The following is a 6,816-nucleotide window of genomic DNA, read 5'->3' as shown; positions in this document are numbered from 1 at the left end:
GATTTCTAAGAGTTTTTGAAATCTGAATATGTAGAATTACTACTTTGATCACTGTATTTCTTCAGGAAAGTCTACTAAGGAGAAATATTTAAATAACTTCAATATATATATATATATATATACTGTATATATGTATATATATATATATATATATATTTTTTTTTTTTAATTAGGGAGGTATTGAATATATTTTGTGACATCAAACACTACCTCTTCTGACTGATTGATAGGTTTAGGATCTATTCCTGCCCTAATTTTCCTGGTCAAACTTCAGCCTCAGCATTCACTATCTGTCCTACAACTTGAGTTTTGTTATGTTGTGACTGAGCTAATTCTATTTCTAATATTTTTTAACTCCAATTGTTCAATTGTAGCACCTTTGTGTATCCATTCATTTTCTTCCTCCTCTGACACTATACCCTCATCTAATATATAAGCTATTAATTCATTAAGGATTTCTCCTCTACTGGGATAAATTTGTAACCCATATGTTTCTGTTTTCTTGATTAGCTCAGGCTTTTTTATTTCTTTTATTGACTCATTTTCATTTCTCCTTACTTCAGTAAAGTTTACTCTTCTGATGCATTATTCATTTTTGCAAATGTTAATTGTTCAGACTCTCTCTTGATCTTAGGCAAAGGTCGCCACCTATCAAGTCACTCTCTTGGGGCTATATTACATATACCAAAGGCTTTTTTTTCCCTTTCATGGGAGGTAGCCACAAAGGCATAAAATCCATTCCCATACAAACCTCATATATTCCACTCCCATCCTCTTATCTTGGCTCCTCTTGGAGGATGGGTCATCCTTGCATCTCACCCACTGCCCTGGGTCAGAAGCAGTGTTGCACATCCACAGCAAAGCAGCTTCTTTAAGTCGGCGACCCCTACCCTCTCTTAAATAAACATTAACCTCACAAGCCAGTCCACCATCATAGGAGAGGGGGGAAAAATCCAACCCAGGTGCCTTACCAGCACTCATCTTCTAAACTACATTCACTTCATCTTTCCTTGTTTCACCTCCATTGTCCTGATTCATCAGTTATTTTCTTAGCGCTTTGCAATGCTACCTTTACCTCCCTATCCTTCTTCACATTTGTCAACTCCCAAAAATACTCTGCCCATCTTCCTGGGTGTTTAGACTAAACATATACAGTAAAACGAACTTATCAGAAACGTCCGCTGTCTGGCGAGATTTTCAAAACGTAATTTTTTGTGTTTATTCCATTTGAAAAAGTATGAAATATGATATATAAACATTCAGATATGAAAACCATTATCGCCAAATGTTCACATCATAGTACATGTAATTATGGTCACGATACATATGTTGTATCTCAATTCTCAGGAAGTGGGGAGTGAACTTTCCTCGCAATTTAATATGTTTTCATAAGGAATTTGTTTCTCCCCATGGGGAGTGGACCGATCCCGGAGGTACTGCAATACCAGGCCAATCCGCGGCAAAGGTGGAGTAAGCCCCGAGCAGTTCGCCAAGACACAAAAATCAGATTAATATCGTAGACCCCACACGACAAACAGCGTTTGTGTGACATTTAACCTAAGGAATACTGAGCCTCGTCCAACAGAAAGCAGTACGTCAAGTCAGCAAGCTACCGGAATTACTTAGCAATCTCAGCAGACTTTATTGACACAGAAGATAACATGATCCCGAAGTTGGTTTTCTCAAGATGAGGCACTTTATCACATTATTGAAACGTTAATTGTTGCTATTACTCCAAATGTGGGTAAACCGATCTTACATTTTTAAAGCGAGGAACTTTGCTCACTCCTTGCTACATAACCACTTTTGTATTCCGATCATATTTAGAAATTTTGCCAGCCTACAGAGTGGGCTCAAGTAAAAACTGCCTGGACTCATTATGTTGTTTCCCTCCACGGAAATCTTTAGGAAAAGGCGGAAGATTTATGCGTTTTGAAGAGAAACCAGAGTTACCCCCCCAACCACCTCCCGGCTGCGGTCGTTGTGGTGACGGAGTGCACAAGATTTGTATATGCAATTGTATCTTTGTAATTAATAGTGTTGGTAGCACTTACATCGTGTATTTGCCATGTAATATTGCCTTTTTCGAACGCACTGACTTGATATTAATAATGTGGATTTTAAAGTATGAATTGTTTATGCCTTTGCAGCTCTTACAAGTTGGTTTGAGAAGGGAACACATTCTGTAGATTACGTGTAGTAGGTAGATGTTTTCACAGTGGTTATAGATTACTGATACTGGTGTATGAAAATTAAATTTTCAATGTACGTACCTGTAGACACCTCTATTAAAGAGGATGACCCAGGAAGATCACTCTCCCACCCCTCCTCCCTCCACACCACTGCAACCCTATTTCGCAACCTAGAGTTGCCAGTTTGGTAAAATTGAATAACTATGTAGCGATAAGTATACTATTATTGTATATGTATTGATCAGTGGTGTGTATAACTTTTTCTGTATATAGGATTAGTTATTTTCAATGGGCCTATAAGGCAAGGAATAAGTAAAATACAATAGATGAGTGAAATGAAAGTAATATTTCTTTGGATATGCCCTTTTAGTGCGGGAATTAGTTTTACCGGGAGGTGTTCGGACAAATAGGATTGGAGGTGTTGGAATGTTTTTGTGGGTATCGCTTCTCGGCCTTTTGGCTAAGATCAAAGTGTAGTATCTGTTCTTATCAGCTTAATATCTGATACGGTCCCCATGTGGGGCCTACGATATTAATCTGATTTTTGTACTTAGGCGAAGTGCTCGGGGCTTGCTCCACCTTTGCCGCGGATTGGCCCGGTATTGCAGTACCTCCGGGATCGGTCCACTCCCCACGGGGAGAAACAAAATACTTGGTGATGAAAAGTTCTCATGACATGAGGGATATAGGACATGTCTTCATCCTAATACAGTGGAGAGGCTACAATGACAGATGTTAGGTGGAATGTACGTGTGATCAGTATTCGGGTCTATCTTTGAAAAAGGTGCACCCTCCACACACAAGTTTCCTGATAATTAAGGTGCAGCATGTGTACCGTGACCATAGTTACATGTATTATCCTATATTTTTTGGCGGTGACGGCTGTCATATCTATGCATGGTTTTATAAATAATATAATTCACATTATATTTTATTATAAGTAAAATGGATAAACATACCGAATGTACAATACGACGCCCCTTGGGTTTTAGGGTGGAGGTGTAGAGGGCTCGTCTAGCAGGCTGTGGCAACGGAACGGCTGGAGGCTGAACCACCGCCTCAGTTGGCTCCTGCTCCCTCTATGGTGTGATAACTGCACTCACACCATCACTAGGTTCTGCTGTACACTCAATCAATGTCTCTGGCGATTCAGGAGACACAGAAGATGGCAACACAATGGGTGGTGATGCTACCACATTCCCCTAGTGGTCCACCTCCCACAGCACCCTCTTCCACAGTCCCAGTGTGATATCGGCTTCACTTATTGAGTCTACAGTCATCACATTAACATTATGACGTGACTTTTTTCCTCCACCACATTCGAACTTCTCAGAGTTCACAAACAACACCAACTGTTTATCTGTGTAGTGTTTTGTTCGTTCCATGGCTGCCAGCACTACTTACAAAAAAAAAAAAAAAATGTAACACTTCATATTGTATCATGTGAGTCATGTTTACGAGCGGAGTGTTCATTATGACTTTAAAACACACTCAAAACTTTTTGTCAGTCATCACATTATGACGTGACTTTTTCCTCCAATCTAACGTAATAACACGAGATATGCCATATGGATACACAAACTTACCTGGGCTGTATACAAATGCAGAGCAGGGATTTCAGTCTCCTCACACTGGCAGCACATTCATTACTGACGCCGTAAACAATAGAATTTGCCAAATATCAATTTATGTGGACACCACAACCCGCGAAAATATAACTATGCATTACGTGATTCCAAGTGGCACACGTCTAGTAATCCAGGGTTAACGACCTAAGTGAATCGCGACAACCTTTTCAAAGCCCCAAGTGTAGGCCCGTACTCGGCGGGTGCGGGACAGTTGCTCACCGTACAAGTTACAAATAGGACATTTGCTCACCAAAGGATTATTTTTTACTTTTCTTGAACTTAATAACAAACAATATGACGTCAACCTGGCAGAATGTCTCAACAAACAATATACAGGATTTTTTTTTTGAAGTATTATTACAACAATAATACACAATATACAATCTTTCATGTTTAAGTTTTTAATTCATTATAAAATTCAATACCAATTTCTTCCATCAATATATAGTGATTACAGTTATACAACTGGTGCAGTACTGAAGTGAGTTCATTGTCCTTTGCGGTTTACAAGTCCAGTCTAATGGTGTGGCCAACTGCATTTAGAAAGTCAGAAAGACACTGACTTCCTGCAGCATACCCCTGGCACAGTTGTGGACTTCCGACAGATTTCCCGTCTCTCTTAATACGAAATGTTGACGGTGTAAGTTAATCTAGGTGACCGTCCCACCGAGTTAATACTGGGATACTCTGTGTAAACTTGTATACAACTTTCAGCAACAACAAAACTACGTACCTGTGATCGGCAGGGAACTCATCGAACAAAGCATCATGTATATTTATGTAATTATTTAAATCATTCATATTGGTTTGGATATTTCATGTAACTCAATTTATGACTTATCGTGTCCTTGGAGCCACTTGGAAATCTTCTTCGTCTTTGTTCTGGTTAATGACGGTGATGTGTGCGACGACTTCGGGCGTGGCATGGAGTATGAGTATGGGAATGGGAAAGGATAAAGGAGAATGGTTCTCTCACAGAATCATCTCACCGGTTTAAGACACGCTTCGTCGTATATGCACTTCACACATATATGAGGTCTGTGATTGTGGTAAATTCATATCACTCCCCAGTCACGAATCATTAACACTTTGATCAATTACATTTCTTGTCTTGGACTTGTCTTGTCCTCAACTAGTCTATCTAGTCTATGAAATTCGGGAGTGAAGCTCCCACGGGCTTTGGTGTGACTAGTACTCAAGTGCATTATAGGGGCGAGAGGGTCCCTTGGTCCCGAACGCCTAGTGACCTTTGACCTCTCGTTGCCAAGGGTCTACGGGAAGTATTGATTTGATTTGATAAATTTATTACGCCTAATGGCGGCAAGCAATTTACAAACTGAAGCAGTTACAGTGATGAATGTCGCGCAGGACATTGTGGAATATAAATAAATCAAAAGTCACATAACATATACAATACAATATACTATTTATATAATCCTTATGTAATTGTGATAATACTTAATTACATAATTATACGGTGCACCACCAAGATACAATACTATTATGATATATGCATTGGAATTTGCATAGTTAGTAAAATGCTTTGCTCAGTAGCGGTAAATAAAATATAAACTTATTGAGTTACAGAAAGAAACGTGTTGCGTGGGACATAGTAGAATTCAAATTGATAAACAACCACCAAAATATGGATATCTCATTAGTAGTACATCTAAATTTTCATTCTGTAAGAGATATTTACAAACATATATTAGATCTTGTCCCTGTGGTAGTAAGTCTTTTACTGTGGGACATGCGAGACAATAATGTTCGAGTGTGTTGGCCTTGGCGAGGTGACACAGCTTGCAGGTAGAGTAGTGAGACACATCCTCAGTCTGGCAGACCTGCCACACTGGTCGGTAACCCAGCCGGAGTCTAGCACTCACTATATTGTGTCTACGGACCAGTAGTCCGTGTCGACGATATTTGTGTGAGGTGTCAATGAAGTTATCATAGTGCTGTATGGAGACACTGTGAGCTCGCTCGGCGTTTCTACGATTCGCTGTTAGGGTATGCATGGCTGAACACAGGATAGTTTTGTAATGACGTAAGGAGGGCGGGGTACGTATCACTGGTAATTCGAGATCACACGCAGCCTTTGCGAGACTGTCCACAGTATCGTTACCCGCGATGCCTACATGAGATGGCACCCATAAAAAGGACACAACCAATGTATTATCATGGGCATAGGCCAATCGACACAATATATCTCGCACTATATGGTTATCAGCAGGTCTTGGAGAGGAAAGGGCGTGAAGGGCAGACTTAGAGTCGCAGATGATTACCCCATTTAAACGTCTCTCAGTAAGGAGGGTAACAGCATCTAACAGTCCATTTAGTTCACAGTAGGTGGAACTTGATGTGTCGGGCAAGCGACGGCCAATCCACCCATCTCCCCCTGGTGGTTCCAGAGTGGGGGAGAATACAGCACACGCAGCACTCCCGTCCGCCTGCATTGAGTACGGGAAGTAGAACTTCACCTTAACTGAAGTGAAAATGTTGCACGATACATATTATATAATCCCCATGCATGGGAACTATAGATGGGTAATGCACCAGAACCAATATTCAAGACGGAGAAGACACCAAGTGGTAAATAAAATGATTAATAATGAAAATGACATATCGGTAACTCGACATTCCTTAGAGGGGTTAGACAACCGGCTTGGTAACTAAGGGTGTCGAGTCCTTACATAATGCTTTATATAATGTTTTCGTATATAGAAACAAAAATGATAGGCCACTCTATCTAAATGGAAAAAGTAAGACTATAATTTGTTATGCATGCTTTCATGCACTAAGTTTCTAGAATACAAATTTCATACAGCTTGATATGCTTAATTGCTGTATTTCAATCTTAATCCTAATTGTACAGCTATTAATTCACTAAATTAACTGAGGACGTAACCACAGATGCCTATATTAATTTGTAATAATAGTTTATTTACTCCAAAAAATGCCTCTGTCGGGATTTATTCCCGACAACAGATTCCAGAGGC

The 6,816-nt window shown here is 39.9% G+C and overlaps 2 non-coding genes and 1 pseudogene across 2 annotated transcripts; 1 reads left to right on the top strand and 2 right to left on the bottom strand.

Moving 5' to 3' along the window:
* Positions 1-1,411: 1,411 nt before the first annotated feature.
* LOC143027261 (U2 spliceosomal RNA) lies at positions 1,412-1,566 on the bottom strand (annotated as a pseudogene).
* Positions 1,567-1,835: 269 nt separating this feature from the next.
* Positions 1,836-1,952, bottom strand: LOC143027269 (U5 spliceosomal RNA). The gene has a single exon (XR_012966595.1). It is a non-coding gene; the product is annotated as a U5 spliceosomal RNA (small nuclear RNA).
* A 680-nt stretch (positions 1,953-2,632) lies between these two features.
* LOC143027256 (U2 spliceosomal RNA) lies at positions 2,633-2,825 on the top strand. Its single transcript, XR_012966584.1, has one exon. It is a non-coding gene; the product is annotated as a U2 spliceosomal RNA (small nuclear RNA).
* The last annotated feature ends 3,991 nt before the right edge of the window (positions 2,826-6,816 follow it).

Source organism: Oratosquilla oratoria, chromosome 7, assembly GCF_046742065.1.
Source record: "Oratosquilla oratoria isolate Oo_2021 chromosome 7, ASM4674206v1, whole genome shotgun sequence".
Classification (NCBI taxonomy): domain Eukaryota; kingdom Metazoa; phylum Arthropoda; class Malacostraca; order Stomatopoda; family Squillidae; genus Oratosquilla; species Oratosquilla oratoria.
The sequence above is the reverse complement of the archived record's forward strand: the minus strand, read 5'-3'. Positions and strand labels throughout refer to the sequence as shown.